Source organism: Canis lupus, chromosome 4 (genome assembly GCF_048164855.1).
Source record: "Canis lupus baileyi chromosome 4, mCanLup2.hap1, whole genome shotgun sequence".
In the NCBI taxonomy this organism is placed as follows: Eukaryota; Metazoa; Chordata; class Mammalia; order Carnivora; family Canidae; genus Canis; species Canis lupus.
This window is the reverse complement of record NC_132841.1, coordinates 1,906,769-1,927,462: the sequence shown is the minus strand read 5'-3', so window position 1 is coordinate 1,927,462 and position 20,694 is coordinate 1,906,769. Positions and strand designations below refer to the sequence as shown.

The 20,694-nt window shown below is 38.5% G+C and overlaps 1 protein-coding gene and 1 long non-coding RNA gene across 18 annotated transcripts in view; one reads left to right on the top strand and one right to left on the bottom strand.

Moving 5' to 3' along the window:
* LOC140631715 (transient receptor potential cation channel subfamily V member 3-like) overlaps window positions 1–20,694 on the top strand; it is a 541,542-nt gene that overhangs the window by 12,540 nt on the left and 508,308 nt on the right. The window lies entirely within an intron of this gene.
* Window positions 7,485–20,339, bottom strand: LOC140631720 (uncharacterized). The gene is made up of 3 exons (XR_012029212.1): window positions 20,222–20,339; window positions 15,461–15,869; window positions 7,485–7,674 (listed from the first exon to the last, which is right to left on the bottom strand). It is a non-coding gene; the product is annotated as an uncharacterized lncRNA (long non-coding RNA).

The window sequence follows — 20,694 nt, the reverse complement described above, 5'->3', positions numbered from 1 at the left end:
TGAGTACCCAATAAAAAAGGATTGGTAACAAAAAATAAAAATAAAATAGTTCTGTGTCTATAGCCATACAGAACCCAAGATTGAGAATCACCTGAGGTGGTTGTTAAAAATACAATCTTGAGGATTGAAACCAGACCGGTTTTAGTCAGTTTTGAATCAGAATGGAGTCAGGTTCTGTCAGGCTGCTTTTTAAATAAATATCTCAAATGATACTTATGCTTGCTAAATTTTAAGACTCACTAATTGAATAACAGTGTGTGTGAGAGAGAGACAGAGATAGAGATTGAAAGAGAAAGATTTTTTTTTTTTTTTTTTCCTAAGTAGATTCTGTGTAGCCTAGTTGGCAACCGGGACATTATCTTAGGCTGTTCTCTCTGGTAAGATGAGTCATATTCAATTTAGGGTGTTTCTCAGGCTTTGAGGAAGGGTGGAGTGCTCTTTTCCATTGGAATTTAAACACAAGCGAGCAAGGACAGATCTCAGGTGTAGAAATAAGATGAAACTCTTTCCATTGAATGTACTACACCGTATCTAAATATATTTTTGTGTGTGTTTTTAAAAAAACATGGATATGTGTTCGCAGGTGGTATTAAAACAGAAGTTCTTATCACAAATATAATATGACCCTTTTGATCATATTATATTATGAAACTATGATAAGCAGACCATATTTTTGCATATGTGTAGTGCTGTATTTAGGGATTATCTTTCTAAGTAAGTATATGACATATATTATTGATATGAAAAACATAATGTCAAGAAAGTGAGACAAAATAGTCTAGAACTGCTGCATATGTGCATAATAATTCAGTTATTATGAATATTCATAAAAATTGGCATAGATTAGTTTTGCTCATTAAAGGGCATTCTATGTAGATCTAGAATTAAGTTTTAAAATGCATGTATAAAGCAGTTAATTGTATTTTACAAATTTAAAGTATATTATATTAGTTTTTAGAGAATTAAATAAAATTATCAATCACCTCTATTCTTTAGAATTTTAGGAATTCCTGTGGCAGGCAACCCATAGTCTGATCTGTTTCCCATTCTTCTGCTAGCCATTCACTAGTTCATTAAATTTATTAAGTTTCCTGAATTGTTTCAGGCACTGATCTAGGTGCTAGAGATAAAGGGATGAATAAACATGCCATGATGCTGCCTTCACGGAACTTCTATCTTTGTGAAGATCTATAGGCTCTGAAAGTATTCCCAAGGGGTTCTAAACAGGCCTGCCCTAACTTGGTGACAAGATCAGAGAGATATGGGTATTGGACTAGCATGGCCAGTTAGATGTGTGACCTTCCTAGGTTTTACTTTTCTCCTACCTTTTAAATTTACAGCTTAGATTGAATTTTTCTAAAAAAAATTTTGAGTGTTTTCTATAAAAATAAGGCTGCTGATACTGATTTTTGCCACTAGATGGCAGGCATCTGCACTTGTGTGTCCACTGAATGGGTCAAGTCTTGAAAAATTAAAATGAAGTTCAAAATGAATCCCTTGACATGAGAAAGTGTTAGTTCCACAGGAGGTAGAGATAGGGGTTGCTGTTACATTCCATAGATTTCAGGCTTTAAATATGACCTGTCTTTACTCCCTGACATTCAGTTTATTTTTTGTTTTGTTTTGTTTTGTTTTGTTTTGTTTTGGCACTTCATTTTTAATGTGGCATTTTTAATGTGCTTGTTTCTTTTTAAACACAGAGCAACCCATTTTTTAAACCCTTTTTGAGGGCAGCCCGGTGGCTCAGTGTTTTAGCACTGCCTTCGGCCCTAGGTGTGATCCTGGAGACCCAGGATCAAGTCCCACAACAGGCTCCCTGCATGGAGCCTGCTTCTTCCTCTGCTTGTGTCTCTCCCTCGCTCTCTGTGTGTCTCTCATGAATAAATAAATAAAATCTTAAAAAAAATAAACCCGGGGATCCCTGGGTGGCTCAGTGGTTTGGCGCCCGCCTTTGGCCCGGGGCGCGATCCTGGAGTCCAGGGATCGAGTCCCGCGTGGGGGTCCCTGCATGGAGCCTGCTTCTCCCTCTGCCTGTGTCTCTGCCCCCTCCCCCATCATGAATAAATAAATAAATAAATCTTTTTAAAAAATCAACCCTTTTTGAAAGTCACATATATTGCTGAAGTTACAATGTAAGATATTATTTTATCTTATGTTATAATATTTAAATTGTTATAAGATATGAGATATATTAGCTAGAATAGAAATTTTCTACCATACTTTGACCAGTGTTCCCTTTATATACATGAAAAAAAGTTAAAATAGACTTCGCAAGCTGAGACCTAGATGAACACACCTGGTGGACCCAGGCAGTGTGCTACTACTCCAGATGTGTGAGAAACAGAGGTTTCTTTCTTTTTATGGTGACAGAAGAAACAAAGATACAAGAAACCCAGCCTGACTACTGCATTTGATATACTGTTGGTTACAGGAATCCAGAGAAAATGAAACATGAACAGAAGTTCTATCCAAATCATATGTGTACACCAAGATTAACATCACCATTACAAAGTGAAAAGCTGACTCAAATCCTGCTAATGAAGATCCCATCTATTTATCCTTTTTTCAGCACAGAAGTAACTAACCGAATCATGACATAAAGTGTGTCTTTTAAAAGACTGTGTGCTTTCCAAGTCCAAAGCAGACCAACCTATAAAGAAGTAGTACTTACTCTTAAAATTTTTTTAAATCCCATACCAAGTACAAATGCTGTCTTTGACTTCCTATGCAGCTTGGACAGGATTGTTTTAGGGCAACTAAGTTCAGAAGGGTCTATAAAAAATTGTGGCAAAGTCTTGTCCTTAGATATGTGTTTGTATCTACAAGAATGTTAATTTGTTATATAGAGTTATCTGAGCCAAGTTGTTCTTGGGACTCAAAGGGTGGAGAAGCCAAATCTTTTTGGAAGGATTCCAGGAACTTCTCAGTTGCAAGAATTTCACTTGAGAGATACTTTAAAGGACCAGTAAGATTTAAATAGAAGGAGATGCAAGGCATGCTAGTCAGGCAAAAATTACCTTATGTGCAGAGACTCTCTGCTATTTTTCTGTCTGAACCTGGAACATTCCACCTCGGATACTTTGCATGTACTATTCTATCTGTCTGGAACGCTCTCTGGAAATCTATACAGCTTGCTTCACTTCCTTTAGGTCTTCCTCTAGGGTCACCTGCTCACAGCATTCTCTGACCAACTCATCTGAAATGACGTGCACTCTCTTCCATGATTCACAATCTCCTCATTCTACCATCTTTCTCCTCATCATAAATACCACCACCCAACATCATGTATATTTACCTCTTCATTTATTGTCTCTTTATAATCACTGTAATATGAGCTCTCTGAGACCAAGAACTTGATCCTTTTTTTAATCTCTGAATCTCTAGTTCCTAGAACACTGCCTGGCCCACAGTAGGCTCACAACAAACACTAACTGAATAATAAATAAATAGTGCCACTTTTGTGTTTCTTACTGCAGAAACAAAATCTGACAAACCCACCCCATATTGTCCTTTCGACCATGGCCTTTTCTTTCTACACACCCATGTTAAAGTCATCACTGGGACTCCTAGGTGGCTCAGTGGGTGAGGGTCTGCCTTTGGCTCAGGGCGCGATCCCGGGATCCTGGGATCGAGTCCCGCTTCGGGCTCTCTGTGAGGAGCCTGCTTCTCCCTCTGCCTGTGTCTCTGCCTCTCTGTGTGTGTGTCTCTCATGAATAAATAAATAAAATATTTAAAAAAAATACTGTCATCACTAATAGCATCATTTATAGTGAATTACGAGATTCCAGACTAGGAGCTTGAGGCTTAAGCAGATCAACTATTTTTTCTTGCTATTGAGAAGTAGCCTTAAAAAATATTATTATAATCTGGTTTGAAGGGTGCTGATCTGTGGGCATAATCATGAGGAGACCAACAGTCCTAATCCTGTAAATTTTGATCTGATGATGGCTGGATAGAAGACACTCACTGGAGGCACTGCTTCTCTGGAACCTGCGGACCCAGACACACACTTAAGTGTATGGATCGTTTGAGCAGCGCCAGGAACTCAGTTGGGCCTGAACTTCTCCCATTTCTCAGGGCTTGAAACTGTATGTGTAAATGGAAACTTTTGTCTGGGCTGTGAATCAAAGTGGGAAACAATGCTTGTACAGGAGGTGTGGCTTCAAAGCAGGTATTTAGAAAGTGAGGTAGGTATTTTATTGGGATCATATAAAAGCCACTGTCCAGTAGAATTTGGGGTTGTTACAAGCTTAACTTAACTGATCTCTAAAGGGCAATGAGATGCTTGGGATTGGTATCAAGAAATTCACTGGGGGATCCCTGGGTGGCTCAGTGGTTTAGCGCCTGCCTTTGGCCCAGGGCGCGATCCTGGAGTCCCAGGATCGAGTCCCACGTCGGGCTCCTGGTATGGAGCCTGCTTCTCCCTCCTCCTGTGTCTCTGCCTCTCTCTCTCTCTTTGTGTGTGTGTCTATCATAAATAAATAAATAAATCTTTAAAAAAAAAAAAGAAATTCACTGAATAGAGAATATCTTTGGTTAAAACAAACTCATTGATCATTTTGATTTGAGGGTATCTACTGCTCTAACATTTTAAAGAATGATTTGGTGTATGTTATTAGGTGGCTGATATTTTACCTTAAATATGTTTTTTAACCACAAAATGCTCTTGTGCTCCCAGAATGTAAGGTCCTTCTCAGTTTTTACCAATTTCCATTCCAAAGTTCTCCAACCATTCTTTTCTCCTATTCTCTTTTATTTCAGTGTTTCTCATCTAGATGTTCCTCATTATGATCCCCCTAAGAAGCCTTTTCAATGTTGTTGGGTTTTGTTTTGTTTTGTTTTTATAATCTCCTTTCTAACCCATGAGAATTTAATAGCATACATATACTGTGTATCTATTTATAACATGTGGCCATTCAGCAAGCTGGAAATCTTTGCAATCTCTGCCACTCTTATTTGCCCTGTAAGAACCCATTTTTACTGCTTAGGGGGTAATATCGTCTGCGTAGAATGTCTACCTTAGCCATCAACCAGGACAGTATCAGTGCAGAAGTGACTCTGTGGCTCCTCACACTTCTCTATGTCTTTAGTCCCCTTTATCATTCCCTGGAAGCTCTAACCCTGACGTGATCCCCTCGTGTAAGCCTCAGTATCAGTATCCCTGCTCCACCATCTCTGTGGGAATCCTCTGACCCTGCAGGACTGGTTATAGAGTTGACTCATCTGCTATTGAGAAAGAAGGATTTCCAGTAAAACATCTCTTCCACTCTTGCTCCTTAATACTGGGTTTCTGAGCAGTCAAGAAGATCAGTATGTTTTTCTAAGGCAAAATAAGAAAACCCAAGCATGATTTCATTTATCTCCAGCTGCTTACTGTTTTTTTCCTAGTTACACGGCTGCAGGTGTCCTTAAACTTGCTGTGTTCCCTGGCAAGTCTGCCTGTTCTTACCACCCAAGTACAGTGCAGATAAGGCACAGCCTAGATAGAGCCACTGTTGTGTGTGTTTTTTTTTTTTTTTTTTACATGATTTACATAGTTGTTCCATTCCTGTGCCATCAAAGAGTTTTGGAGTTTTTGTAATATCTCAGTCTTTTAGAAAATCACCTGGTTCCCAAGGCTGTGATAAAATTACAGCAGTCCTTAGCACCCGAGCCTCCCGGCTTCCTGCTCTTGAGAGGCAGTCATTTTCAACTCTTTGGCTATTTTTTTTTTTCTGTTATTTACAGCATGTTTCTAAATACCATGCGTAGACTGCTGTGTCTTGCTTTTTGGCTTTTAGAATTTACTCCCTACCATAGAAAATCTCTTTCCTTATACTCCCGAGAGAATTACATTAAAATTTTGGTTATATCGGTATTGAATATGAACATGTTTTGATGATGTAGATTTTGCTCACTGCTGAACCATTTAGTGAACATAGGATATTTTCTCTTTTTATATTTTTGTTTTAGTTTTCTCAGAGTTAATACTTGTCTCATGTTCTCCCTTCCTCTCTCATTCCTTTTTCCTTCCTCCCTTCCTTCCTTCCTCCCTCCCTCCCTCCCTCCCTCCCTCCCTCCCTCCCTCCCTCCCTTCCTTCCTTCCTTCCTTCCTTCCTTCCTTCCTTCCTTCCTTCCTTCCTTCCTTCCTTCTTCCATCTGCCCAGGAGTCTTCCAGAACTAGTGGTTCTCTAGACCTGACATTTATCTGCACTCTTAGGGTTTTCCTTCACTATACTCCTCCCTGCATTGTCCCTTTCTTCAAAGTGCCTCAATTTTATTATCTGTAGTATGAGAAAGATACTTACTGTACTTGCCTCTTCTGATTATCAGGAAGATTAAATGAATATATGTGTAAGCACTTAGTAGACCTTGCACATAATTTGCACCCCCAAAACACAGTAACTATTTGTTATTATTGCTATTACATACCCTATTTTATTGTTACTTTTTTATTATTATCTTCTCTCATTGCAAAGTTTCTATGAGATGATATAAGTAGAGTGGGAGATCACTGTGGAAGACGTTAAGAGCCTTGCAGAGTTATGTAATTGTAATTGTCACACTTACTATTAATGATCCACCATACTGTAGGCTTCTTTCAAGGGTCAATCAGAGCAGATACCGTTTGGAGGAGAGAAGGATGGTTCTTTGCAGTCTGGCGGAGAGGTGCTGGTTGACCTGTTGGCCATACCTCCCTGTACTCTGGCCTTCCTAAGACAAGCCCATTTTCTGTGAAGGTTGGAACTGAACCATAATCTGAATTTAAATCAAATGGTGGTGTCTTTTAATAGTCTTCTACACTCTTGTGAACTTTAATCAACTACTCTAGTGTTGAATGAAACTGGAGAACATCAAAGCATGAGTGGCTATGTCGAAACAGAGAACTCACTTGTACAGGCTATTTAGTTAATTCGTTAAATGGAAAAGACTCAAAATGAAGGGGATTTAGATGTTACTTTGTAGTTACTCTGGTTTTGGGGTGTAGAGGATACACACACAAATAGACATATACTTTTTTAAGATAAAGAAGTAAACATTAGCTTGTTTTCTATTGTGATTATTTCCATTGCAAATGTTTGCTTTGGTGGTTTTAAATCATATTAATGATATCGAATAATGCAAACCCAAGACAGGGAAGTGTTTGTTGAAAAGAAAGGAGGGTTCTTGACAAAAGGAATTTGAGGTTCAGACTTGCCTAGGACCTTGTCATTTGTGAAGCTTCTGTGGTAATTTTGTAAGCAATCCTCACGTTTGCCATTACAAACAGGTGGTGTCTCTGCAGCTGAAAATCCAAATGTGTTTGAGTGAATGTTAGGGCACTGGCCTGCCTCATCACTGCTGTGCTCTGTGTTCCATCTAATCCTTGGCTCCTTTTCTATTCACAACTAATTTTGTATTGAACACACTTGCTTTGGTGACAGCTGAATACTTGTCTTTGACGTAAATCAAAAGAATAATTCCACAATGAATCACACAAGTGGCTTATCTTTTTAAAAGGGTGTTCACCCCCTCCTCACTTAGATTTTAATAAACTTAATTTTTTAATATTCATGTAGGTTGCAACTCCCTAAGGCAACTGTTTACAACAGTTTGATATTATTTGGATGCACTTTCCAAGTTGCCTGTGCTGTGTGACGTTCACCAAACACCAACCTCTAGCTTATGTTTGCTCCAAATCAGGTAGTAAAAAATCTGGAACAAAAAAAAAAAAAAAGTTTAATGAGATAACATACTTTTCAGAAAAATGGACTAGCATAGCTAATATGCTTAATTTTCCTAAATTCAATTCAGCTGAGAGCAAGGAGGATTATTTCAATGTATAGAGTAGAAATTGAATATGCTCTATAGAAATATGTGCTCATAATCTATATGTATATAGAGTAGAATTGAGTAGAAAATTGTATTTTATGATCAGTTTCTTGGGAGCTTCTGTCCTTGTAGAACAACTGGCTAGTAGTGGAAATGCTGATAGGTGTAGGAAACCAGTATGACTTTCATACAGAATGATTCACTGGTGATAATATAAATATTAATGTTTACAAAACATGCTGTGTGCTTGCCCTGTGTTAGAACAGTGGTAAGTATTTCCTTTGTAATACCTCATTTATCCTTAAAACAGAACTACAAAGTAGTTATCTGCTGATTAATAAGTGAGCATAACAAGCCACACATACATTTGATGATTTGTCCAAACCAGGTTTCAAACAAATGAGAGTCTGACTCTGGTTTTAAAGGTGTTTGCAGGGATCCCTGGGTGGCTCAGCAGTTTAGCGCTGCCTTCGGTCCAGGGCCTGCCTGATCCTGGAGACCCAGGATGGAGTCTGCTTCTCCCTCTGCCTGTGTCTCTGCCTCTCTCCCTCTCTCTGTGTCTATCATAAATAAATAAATAAATAAATAAATAAATAAATAAATAAATAAATCTTTTTAAAAAATCTTATTAAAAAATAAAGGTATTTGTAGTCTTTGGACTAAAAAATGAATCTCACAGACTGATAGAAAAGAATTGGAAACTAATTTAGTAGTCTCATGTAAGTAATGCACTGTTGCTATAAAAGATGACAAATAGAAATCCTCAATTTCTGTATGTGGTTTAGATTTTCCAAACAGATGAAAATTAAGGGAAGAAGAGCAGACTTTTCAGACATGAATATGTGCTAGTGGGAAGGCCATTGTGCTCAGCTTCTTTGATTATCAGCTGTCTTGAGAGAATTAAAAGCCTCTTCAGGAACAAAATTAAGTATCCTGGGGAAAACATGCTTGATCTGAATTTCACAATCTACCTTAAGGAAATAAAACGATAAAGACTATTCTTCATATGATCGTGTGTCTTCAATGATCATAGGTTGTTTTTTGTTAAAAATTGTTTAGTTTTGTAGACTAATTTTTATCTGGTCCTATTATTCATTTTCCTTTGAAATTTAAATTCGAGCAAATGACAATTTGTTGTCAATGTGGAAACTTACTGTTGACCTATGTAGAAAAGCAGAGGAATAAACATAAAAGACAGGTGTTCTCTCTAGAACAATATTGTTCTCTGGGGTGATGAGTAGAATCTCTAATGGGCATTTCATTTTGAATCTTTTTGTTTTGAAGGATAAATGATCAGGAATGGGAACTAGAATGAAATGGATTTGTATCTTCTTTCTAATGAAAATATATCCATCTGTACTAATGACTATGAGGCATCAGTGTATCAGTAGCAGTTGTGAACTATGTGTTCTTTTTGCTACCAATTGATATTTTCCTTCTTTTCCGAAAATGATTTCATGGATTTCTAGTTTGTAAGTCAAGACAAGGAGGGGAAAGTTTAAATTAAAGAAGCATAAGGCTTAACGAGTATGCCCTTACCTCTCAGACTCATTCCAGGATTGGTAGGCAAGGAGACTTTCTGGGAGGGTTTGTATGCATCCCTCCTCCTCTTCCTTGGAAACTCTTTGGCAGCCCACAGTACTGCCAGCTAATAAGCTGCTTTAGCCTTCTTTTTAGATAGGAGAATGTGTAATTGGGGAATATGAGGAGCTGGGTCACGCCATTGTTGATGAAGAGGGAGGAAGGAGAACCAGTAGGAAGGAATGTGGTTGCTGAAATTGCTTTTTCAATTCATCGAGCAAGAGTATGGAACAAGAGGATAAACTTGTAATATTATGGGAATTCAGTGGTTCATCTGTAGGATGAAAAAAAGGTCTGCGATACCAGAATCCTGTGGTATCTAGAGGCTGCTTAATAACAGACTGACTGGGTGAATTTGCAATCACCCTACCATCTGTTTCTGAATTTGGGGAAAGAAGATGCATGTGAACTTTTCATCATCTTTCTAAGATGCGAAGAAAACAATTTCAGCTGTGAATATGTGTTGCTCACACATGCTGTTTTCAAAAGAAAAAATGTGTGAATGGAAAAAATTTTAAGATGTGAAATTCATAGATTTCATGGTAGAATAAAAAATATAGTCTAGTATATTTTAGAGCAAGTGTTCTGCACTTCTGGGTAAACTTTAAGCTCGTTCCATTTGGTTCTGTGAAGAAAAGAAAAGGGAACTTGGGTGGCTCAGTGGTTGAGCGTTGAGCTCAGGTCATGATCCTGGGGTCCTGGAATCGAGTCCCACATCCTGCTTCCTGTGAGGAGCCTGCTTCTCCTGCTGCCTATGTCTCTGCCTCTCTCTCTGTGTCTCTCATGAATAAATAAATAAAATATTTTTAAAAAATAAAGAAAAGAAAAAGAGATTACTCCATACTTATTTTTTCAGAGTATTGCCATAGAAGCTGACAAAAGGTTGACTTCCTAATGAACAATAAATTATAAATTCATGGTGGTATGGTTACTATCCTTGATACTCATAAATTATGTTTTAAACCAGTATATGAAATTTAAAAATTAAATTTTCATTTTTGCTTTTTTCATAATTTTACATATATATGTATATCTCTATTAAATATGTTAAATATGTTAACATATAACAAATATGTTAACATATATCTCTGTTAAATATGTTAAGTATGTTAAAAAATTTTCATGAGCAAACAAAAGATTTTTGTGGTTAAAATCTAGCTAGTGGACAGACATTTTGTGTTTACATTAAGAACCAGTATTTGTGTGTAGTCCATGATATTGTACACCAAGTGTTGTATTACTTGAATTTTAACCTATGTCTTAGAAGCATTTGTGATTTTGAGTCCATCAATCTTTGATATATTGGGGAGACATTGCTGTTTTTTAAAAAATACTTTATTTGAGAGAGAGAGAGAGCATAAGCAGGGGGAAGGAACAGAGGGAGAGGGAGAAGCAGACTCTCTGCTGAGCAGGCCCACCCCTGCTAAAGCCAAACTAGATCCCAGAACGCTGGGATCATGACCTGAGCCAAACAAAGATGCTTAACTGGCTGAGCCACCCAGGTAACCCAACATTTGTGTGTTTTTTTTATGGCTATCTTTATAGTTTATTGAAAACCTTGAAAGGTTTTAATTATTAAAAATAGCATTCTTCAAAATCCATTTGCTTTAGATGAAGGAGCTGAAGTTTTCTATGTGTTTTTTCCGCCTGCCCTGGATATTTCTTAGGGAGAAATTATGGTGATATTGGCAGTACAGTCGGACAAAGTGTGGTGCCTGAGAAGGAAGATGTCACCCCTGAGAATTAGTCCTTTGGTGGTTGGTTTCCTTGCTGCTGCCTCATGGGACATTGGTGCATGCCATTCTTGGTGACTTTGTTCTTTTTTTTTTTTTTTTTTTAAAGATTTTATTTATTTATTCATGAGAGAGACAGAGAGGGAGAGAGAGAGAGAGAGAGAGAGAGAGACAGGCAGAGGGAGAAGCAGGCTCCATGCAGGGAGCCCGATGTGGGACTTGATCCCAGGTCTCCAGGATCAGGCCCTGGGCTGACGGCAGCGCTAAACCGCTGAGCCATCTGGGCTGCCCAGTGACTTTGTTCTTTATAATGAGATGGGAGCTCATAGGAGGATAAGGGCAAATCCAGTGTGTGTTAAGCATGAACGTGTCTTTGAAATAGACCTTGAAGGATCTGTGGGATTTCTGAAGCAGAAATGATGTTTGTAGAGAAAGGCAGGGTGGGTTTTGTGGTAGGTGCATTTGGGGCAGAGGTTGGATGCATCGCCCAGTTTGTCTGAAGTTTAGGATAAAAGCAGGAAGGAAGTGAAAGACAAGACACAGCCACGCTCTAGTCTAAGAGTCCTTGTACTGCTAATCTTTATATGGTACCTGTTTCTCTGACTTGTCATGTTTTTGAAGGCAGAGACATCTATTTCTTCTTGTTTTAATCCATAGTATTGCCTCATTGAATTTGTGGATTTGACTTGATTTGACTTTAGATATCCAGCTCTCAAGAGAATTCTTTTTTTTTTTTTTTCTCAAGAGAATTCTTATAAGTACTTATAGGGTCAAACAAATTTGAGTATCATGAGCTCCCACCCAGCCTTTGCATTAACTTTTTTAGAAGAATTAGGATGGTAGTGTTATGCCTTTTGTCTCTTTAACCACATGAAGATAGAATTTGTCTTGACATTTGGATTTTTATTTAAGTTATAACATCACATACAATTGGGATTTAAGATTTCATGTTAGGAATTCACAAGGGAAGACTTTTATAAGACTATTAAGTTTATCTGCCTGTTATTTTGAAGGACGGTAGTTAAAAGGATCAGATTGTACATGATTAAAGCTTTTGGACTTTAGGCATCTACAGTCCATATTATTCATATATCCCGAAATTTAATAAAATTAAATGTTAACAATGTTCACGTAAACCATCAGAATGCAAATGGGGAGCAGTTCACTGTATAAAAAGATAAAACAAACAAAACTTCATCCTTGCATTCTAGATTACATCATTCTTCGTGGTCTTATTGTACAGCACTTGATCCAGAGGACCTGGAACAAGCTTAACTTGTGTGATGCGAGTGGAAAGCAATTGTATTTGTATCTTTCTCCCACTGCCTCTTCATGTCATCTCAATGGGGCTTTGCTTTCTTCTGCTCCTGTATGAAAACAAACAGTCCAGGGACTTTCTGGCTCCCCTGTCACACACCAAACTCAATTTAGTAATCAGACTGTATACTTCATCCAATGGTCCAAGTTCTAACATGGGGTAAGAATGGATCATTCCTTTGCTGGCTCGGGCTCCTTGAGGAGCAAGGTGTGTGGGCAGAGGAAGAGACTATGAAGACTTCTTGTTTTTGGAGACATGAGATCTCTCGCATAGCCTCTTGGTTCAGGGGTTCTTTGGTGCTCCAAAGCACACTGTGTGTTTACCTCTGTCCAACACTTCCCTCACTTTATTGTAACCAACTATTTCCCTTCCTTAAAGATGAGAGGGACATAATGTTTTCTGCATCCTTACTTTCCTGGCACCTTATATAATAGTCACCATCAGGAATGTAGTAGGCATCAGGAACAGATGCCAAATGAAAGAAATGAAAGACTCCTGACTGGAGCTCTCAAAGTTCTTGTGAAGTTTTAAAGAAGTTGAGGTGTTCTGAATCTACCTGGGAGATTTTGATTCAATAGATGGTTAAAGTTTCACAGGGTATCCTGATTTATAGCAGAGTTGAAAGCCACTGAGCTGGATTTATATTAAGTTTTTGTAAATTTAATAGTATTGACACACTTTAAGGAACATTTAAATTTTAGTCTAAAAATGTGTTTCATAATAAGAAATCTTAAAGAGGTTTTTCCTCACTCTGAGTAAGATTATTAAAAGTACTCACTATCTTTTAAGACTGGTAAATAAGTATTAATTTCAGTATAAATCCTCTGGGACTACTATGCTAGCTTCCCCAGTTATTTTACTTAGTAAGTTTTATGTGAATGGCCAAAGTTTAAATGTATTTTTTAGCCTTATTTTTTAGAAAGAAAGAAAATGAAACTTTCATAAGCCTACTGTGATGTTAAAACATTAAAACATCAGAACACCATGATGCAGATTGTTTTCTCATATATGACCAATAAGTCTAGTGGCCATTTGATAACTTCATCTAATTTCTTACAAGTTTGTCTACTTTTAAAAAGGATTCACATTTTTAAAGGGGAAAAAATGACAAAAGAGTCTATAGAGAGTTCATAAAACCTTTGTATAAGATTCCAGATAGAGTTGGATCTTTTCAAAGGAAACGAATAATAATACATTCCAGTTTATTGATTTTTTAAAAAGATGTACCAACTTTCTTTTTTTTTTTTTTAAATTTTTAAAATTTATGTATGATAGTCACAGAGAGAGAGGCAGAGACATAGGCAGAGGGAGAAGCAGGCTCCATGCCCCGGGAGCCGGACGTGGGATTCGATCCCGGGTCTCCAGGATCGCGCCCTGGGCCAAAGGCAGGCGCCAAACCACTGCGCCACCCAGGGATCCCCCAACTTTCTTTAATAATTCAACAAATGTTTATTATATAAGACATCCTGGTTATCATAAAATGGCAAGATTATGCTGTATGTTTAGAATGCTTGTTAAAAAGAATTCTTCCTAGGTGTCTAGCTGGCTTAGTCAGTAGAGCATGTGACTCTTGATCCTCAGGGTCATGAGTTCAAGCCCCATGTTGGGTAGAGAGCCTACTTAATTAAAAAATAAATAAATAAAATAATTCTTGGAAACATCATGTCATTAGCGACAATTAGTATTTTTTGACTTCCACACTACCACAGTGTTCTTAGTCTTTTATTTGGGAGGCACTGACGTTTTATTAAAGTGACTTGGTGGGGGGGGGGTGTTATGAATCTGCATTTGATTATATAAGGTTAATGTTTCATTAATAAATACTTAACATTTAAGTATATTTTATTTTTTTTTAAGATTTTATTTATTTATTCATGAGAGACACAGAGAGAGGCAGAGACATAGGCAGAGGGAGAAGCAGGCTCCATGCAGGGAGCCCGATGTGGGACTCGATCCTAGAACTCCAGGATAACTCCCTGAGCTGAAGGCAGATGCTTAACTGCTGAGCCACCCAGGCGTCCCTTAAGTATATTTTAAATATTAAACTCCTCATTAAGATGCCCATAAGGAATGTTAATTTTATTTTATTTTTTAATTTTAATTTTTTTTTAATTTTTATTTATTTATTTATTTATGATAGTCAGAGAGAGAGAGAGAGAGAGAGGCAGAGACACAGGCAGAGGGAGAAGCAGGCTCCATGCACCGGGAGCCCGACGTGGGATTCGATCCTGGGTCTCCAGGATCGCGCCCTAGGCCAAAGGCAGGCGCCAAACCGCTGCGCCACCCAGGGATCCCCTAATTTTAATTTTTTTAAAGATTTTATGTATTTATTTATTCATGAGAGAGACAGAGAGAGGCAGAGACATAGGCAGAGGGAGAAGCAGGCTTCTCACAGGGAGCTTGATGTGGGACTCGATCCCTGGACTCAGGATCATGCCCTGAGCAAAGGCAGGTGCTCAAGCACTGAGCCACCCAGGTGTCCCAGGAATGTTAATTTTAAAAAATTGCACTTATGTATTGTTTTTACGTACATTTATGTATGTGTGACTTGCTATTTATAAAAAGAATTTCTTTGCTTTCCAAATATATTAACTGGTCATTCTTGATTTGACCTCCAAAACATAGTTCAGGAAATATTCAATTCTCTTATCCTTTTATTGAGAAATTCCACTCATCCATGTGAATTTACCCTGTGGATTGCATCACCTCTCCTGTGCTCTTTATCTGTCCACTTATCTATATTAGGCTAGTTTTAGTCTCTGGTTTTCTTTGCCAAACCGCACCATACTGATGCCAGATTTTTTATTGGACTAGCCAATGTGATTATTTTTTTAACCCCATGAAGAATGAAGGTTATAATTTATATTACACTGTAGAATGCACATAATACAATAATTGTAAGGCACGTATATGCAATTATCCCCTGTAGCTGACTTGTCTTCATTGTTAAGTTATGACATGGATAACATTCAGGAAAATGAAGGCTATGGTGACACCTTAACCAAGAGACAATAAATAAGTAAAAAAAGTCACTTACCTATCATGGTCAAAAAAAGGGAGTTTTCTTTTATATTTTACAAAATGTTTGTATTTGATGCAAAGATAAAAGACCATTTCAATGATATTAGGAAGCTTTAGAATTACAGGACTTGGGCAGAGACTGCATTTTTCCTGTTGCAGACTTTGTTGAAGTTTTCAGTTTCACTGTGTTCAGTGAGTTAATGTTTTCAATGCTGCAAATCTTGAGAAAGTGATTTTGCCTTGGTGCCTGCATGTAGGGAGCTCCTGGGAAGTCAGTAAGTCATCTTTTGCTTCGTTTCATTGTTATGGTTGTTGTTGTTGTTGCTGTTTTCTGCATTCCTTTTTTCCTTCAGAATGAGCATTGGAAGAGTGGGGATTGCAGTTGTATCATGCCACACTTCACAGATTTAGTTTTAAAAGACAACCTCGAAAAAAATTAAAAAAAAAAACAAAGATAGTCTCAGCAATCGAGAAAGCAAAGATTTTGTAATGAGGATAAGTTATGAAATACTTTGGCAGGAGTAAAACCCATGGAACGCATGAAGGCAGTGATCACATAGAATAAGTCATTATGGGACAAATTTGCAACTAAGAAAATTTAAATATGGTAGGAGAGGATAGGCCCCAAGATCAGAGGACATGGGTGCTACTTTGGTTTGATCTCTACCGAGTTGCATAAGTTTTGTTTGATCTTTAGTTTTCTTATCTGTGAAACAGAGTTAGCACTATCAATTTCAAAGAGCTGTAGCCAGAGCAAAATGGGCTAAAGCATGTTAGAGTCAGTTGCAGGACACTTGTACTTATGGAATTCTGGGAAATTATAATTCCACTTTGTTTCTTCCTCAGTGTTTCTTGATATTTTTAGGACATGCATCAAAAAAATATATACAGCAGGTGTGCAATGTTGATCTTCATATTTTTGCATTAAAAATCATATGCAATCAAGAAGTTAAAACTCTCATGATGATAACTTGTTTATGGAACATTTTGACTGGAATAGAAGCTCTTTACCACATATACTCAAAGACCACCTGAAATCCATTTATCCAAAGGTATCCATTAACCACTTAGCATGTGTCTAGGGCAGCACCATGGAGGAATAAAGACAGTGGAAATGAAGAAGAAAGACAATATCAGATCGCAGTTTTTGAGCAATATTTTGGGAAGCTAAGACATTCAGTGAAACTATTTAACAATTATTCAATATATGCTTGAGTGGAATGTTACTGTAAAATGATGTTACTAAAATGTAGAGTCAGAAAATATTTGAAGTAGGATTAAATTGGTAAATTTATAAAAAGCCTCATTCAGAGTGACTGGTACAGTGTAAAAGCCCAATAACTAGTAGATTTAAAAATTAAAGGTATTATTCTGATTTTTTCCCCCTAAGAAATAGAAAAGCATCAAGAAGAAAGCTTTAAAACTGCAGGCCGAATGCCTCTTCCTTTGCGAAGCTACATCAAATGTCCAAAGACTATTAACCTGTTTCTCTACTGTGTGTCCATAGATTTCCGCCATACCTATGTTAGTGCTCCTTACACATAGTATGGCAATTGGTGGTATATCCTTCTGGGTAGACCAGTAATTTCTCCGGGGAGCTGAGAAGATTTTATATAACTATATGGTCCAAGTCCTTATAACACAGGACCTGGAACATAAGAATCCCTAAAGGACTATTTGTTTAATTAAATAATGGATTTTGAGCTGGACATGGGAAGAAATATTAGATTTGTGTTCATGGCAGGACATGGAGGGTAGAGTCTCTTCAGGAATGGGAACCATCTTTAAAGATGTGGAGATTGAAATGAGCATGTCACTTCATTCATTCATTCATTCAACAAACACCCATTAAGTAGCAATTTGGTGCCAAGCACTTGAGTAAAAACAGATATAGCCTCTCCCTCTGGAACATACAGACTAGTGGGAGAAATTGGCATTAATCAAACAGTCATGACAGTAAGTACACATTTGTAGCTGTGATAAATTCCACAAATGCGAGGTACATGGAGCTCTAAGACAGTGTTTGACCTGGTCAGAGAGCACAGAGTGTTATGTGCAATGTGGTGACAGGAGGAGGATTCTTAACCACAAGGAACAGGGTTGCAGACACAATGTGATGTTTTGAAAGAAGGCTGTGGAGCCAGTGCAAGAAGGTAGGGGGCAGAAAGTAGTGGGTGTTAGCCTGAAGAAGGCAGTGGGGACCAGATCAGATAGTTCCACCTTAAGGACGTGTGACTTTCTTGTAGAACAGTCCAAACCATTGAGAAATCTTTAATCTTAACATGAGCAGTGAAGGGGTGGCAGAAATCATCAGACTTTCACTCTGGCAATTCAAAGAGCTGACTCTGGCTGCAGTGTGGGTGATGCAGGGAGGCAGGGCCAGAGTGGATTCCAGTTGAGGGTCAAGGAGGTTGTTTGCAGCCCCTTGGAGACTTGGATGTGAGTGCTAATGATGGAGACAGAGTAGATGGATAACGGGACAAAGAAGGAGGGATCCCTGGGTGGCGCAGCAGTTTGGCGCTTGCCTTTGGCCCAGGGCGCGATCCTGGAGACCCAGGATTGAATCCCACATCGGGCTCCCGGTGCATGGAGCCTGCTTCTCCCTCTGCCTGTGTCTCTGCCTCTCTCTCTCTCTCTCTCTCTCTCTGTGTGACTATCATAAATAAATAAAAAATTAAAAAAAAAAAGGATTGGTAACCTCACTATAAGTGATTTAGGAATAACAAGAATTAAGGTTTAATGGTTTATTCTGAGATGAGTGCTGAAAGGTGTAACCTTAGATGCAATAGATCAAACTCAAATCAAATGACCTTTCACATCTCTGCCTTTACCTTTACTTCATTTACTCAATCATTTTTACAGTGAGTCATTTACTTACTCGTTCATTCACTCAGTACTGACTGTGCCTACTATGTGTCAACACAAAACCATGTACCCTTGTTAACCTCAATCTCCCTTTCCTCTGTTTCTCCATTTGTTGTAATTTCTCTCACTAAAGTGCAACTCTAACCTGTTCTTCCAAGAGCACTTTGTGGGCCTTCCTAGTTAGAAATAGCAGCCCTCACCCAGCCTTCCAGAAATGTCACAACTCTCAAACAAGAAGGCATTCCACTTGGTCAGTAGTAGTAAGGGCAAAGAGCCTCTTTTTCACATTTGGTTCCTCCCACTGGAACAGAGACCCACAAAGTATAGGCACATGGTAAATGCTTATTCAACTAAGGTAAAGTAAATTGAAGAAAACAAAGGTGGGAAATGTTCCACAGAATGAAATTAAATTGTCTCCAAATGATGATCAGATTCTGCCAATGTCCCTAATTTTATTTATTACTTTTATTATTTTCCTGGCAAATGATTATTAATTTGTATTATTTTTCATGTTGAACCTTTAAACGCTCCATTCCTTGTAACTGTGTTCTTTCAGAAATCTCTGATGGGTTAGGTAATCTGACCTTCCTTGTGACAAATGGGGCTTTCAGTGGTATGCTGGACCAGCTGTTTCTGGCTCAGGAGAGCCCAGTGCGCCCGCTCCTATTCAGTGATGTTGCTTTGGTAGCTTGAAATTGGCAATAATGACAGTATTTTCACCACGGAAACTGCCAAGTGCTACAAATCAGAGCTTTGGTCTTTCCCTCAGAAAGCTGGGTTTTTAGTTACTGTCCAGTACACTACTGCTTTGAATCCAAAAAAACCAAAAAATAAAACAAAACTAAGATTAGTGGATTACAATAAGCAAGTGTGCATGTGTGTGTGCACATGCGCATATACACAGGTTGAAGTGGTTTGGAGCTATTTGTAAGACCCATGGGAAAAAGTGAGATTCTGTTATTCATATCTTCACTTTGCACCTTATTCATCCTGTCACTCATTCAAAATGCTCTTACTGGTGACTATAGCAAGCAGTTGTCTTCATCCTCAAATTGATCACAACCTAGTCAATGGGAGACAGTAAGGATGCTTGTGCAATATAATGAGAATGGACTCTGAACTAAAGTAGAAGCCATGCAGATGGAAATGGGTTTAAGAACTATGTAGGAGGGAAAACTGAAAGTACTTGACAATAGGCCAGAGAGAATGAGGACTGGATGGTAATTGCCAGTTTTCTAGATTATGCAGGTAGATGGATGGTTATCTATCTCCAAAATGAGAATTACAGAGAAGTGGGTTTAAGGAAGATGTGGGTAGGGCAGGCAGAGGTCAGTGAAGGGGATGGGTGTAACTTAAGCAGTGCAGTGTTAATCTGAAATTATTTTAGAATACCTAGAAGGTACTCTGAAACATGTACTTGAAAATTGGAAAGAAATTGGGTGATAGTCATTTAAAGTCATTGCCCTGTGGTGGTATTTTTTTTTTAATTTTTATTTATTTATGATAGTCACACACACAGAGAGAGAGAGAGAGGCAGAGACACAGGCAGAGGGAGAAGCAGGCTCCATGCACCGGGAGCCCGATGTGGGATTCGATCCTGGGTCTCCAGGATCACGCCCCAGGCCAAAGGCAGGCGCTAAACCGCTGCACCGCTGCGCCACCCAGGGATCCCGCCCTGTGGTGGTAATCAAGGCTGAGTGAGATTAAGATGGAGTATTAGTCAAGATTGCAGCAAGAAACAGATGTCATAGACAAATGGGGTAATCAGGGGAATTTGATGCTAAGATGGTTCATAGAGGTTATGGGCAGGATGAAGGAAACCAACTGGGTTGATAAAATATGCTGGGACTAGCAACAGCAAAGAGCCATTGTTACTCTTAGGTCTGGAGAGCTAAAGAGAAGGAGCATTTACCGGAACGTAGACCAGCAGAAGTGAAATCTGTAGATGTGGTTATAGGAGAGAGTTGCCTAACAGTACTTGTAGCCTTCAGCACAGGAACCTGGCCACTGCCAGAAGTGGCCTAGCAAGAAAAGAGGCTTGGGGGATACATATTATGACGTCCGTCTATTCCCAAGATCTGAACTGTGGCCTCCCATTGGCCAAATCCACAATGAGACCAAAGGGCAGGGAAACACTTTGATGCTCCATAAAGGTCGTCTTCCTTGGGCCCAGAGTAGGCCTAGAGAAAAGTGGATAGTGGGACTGTAGGTTGTCATATACAGGAGACAAACCTAATAACAAAAGGTCAAAGCATGCCCAGCAGATTAGTCCTTGAGGATCCTTGGTGAATGTTTTTATTTCACATCGTGATGTGCACAAACAAGTTTATGAAATTGACGGTGGCCACAGGAACAGATCTGTAACATTGAGTGTCATTGTTCTTG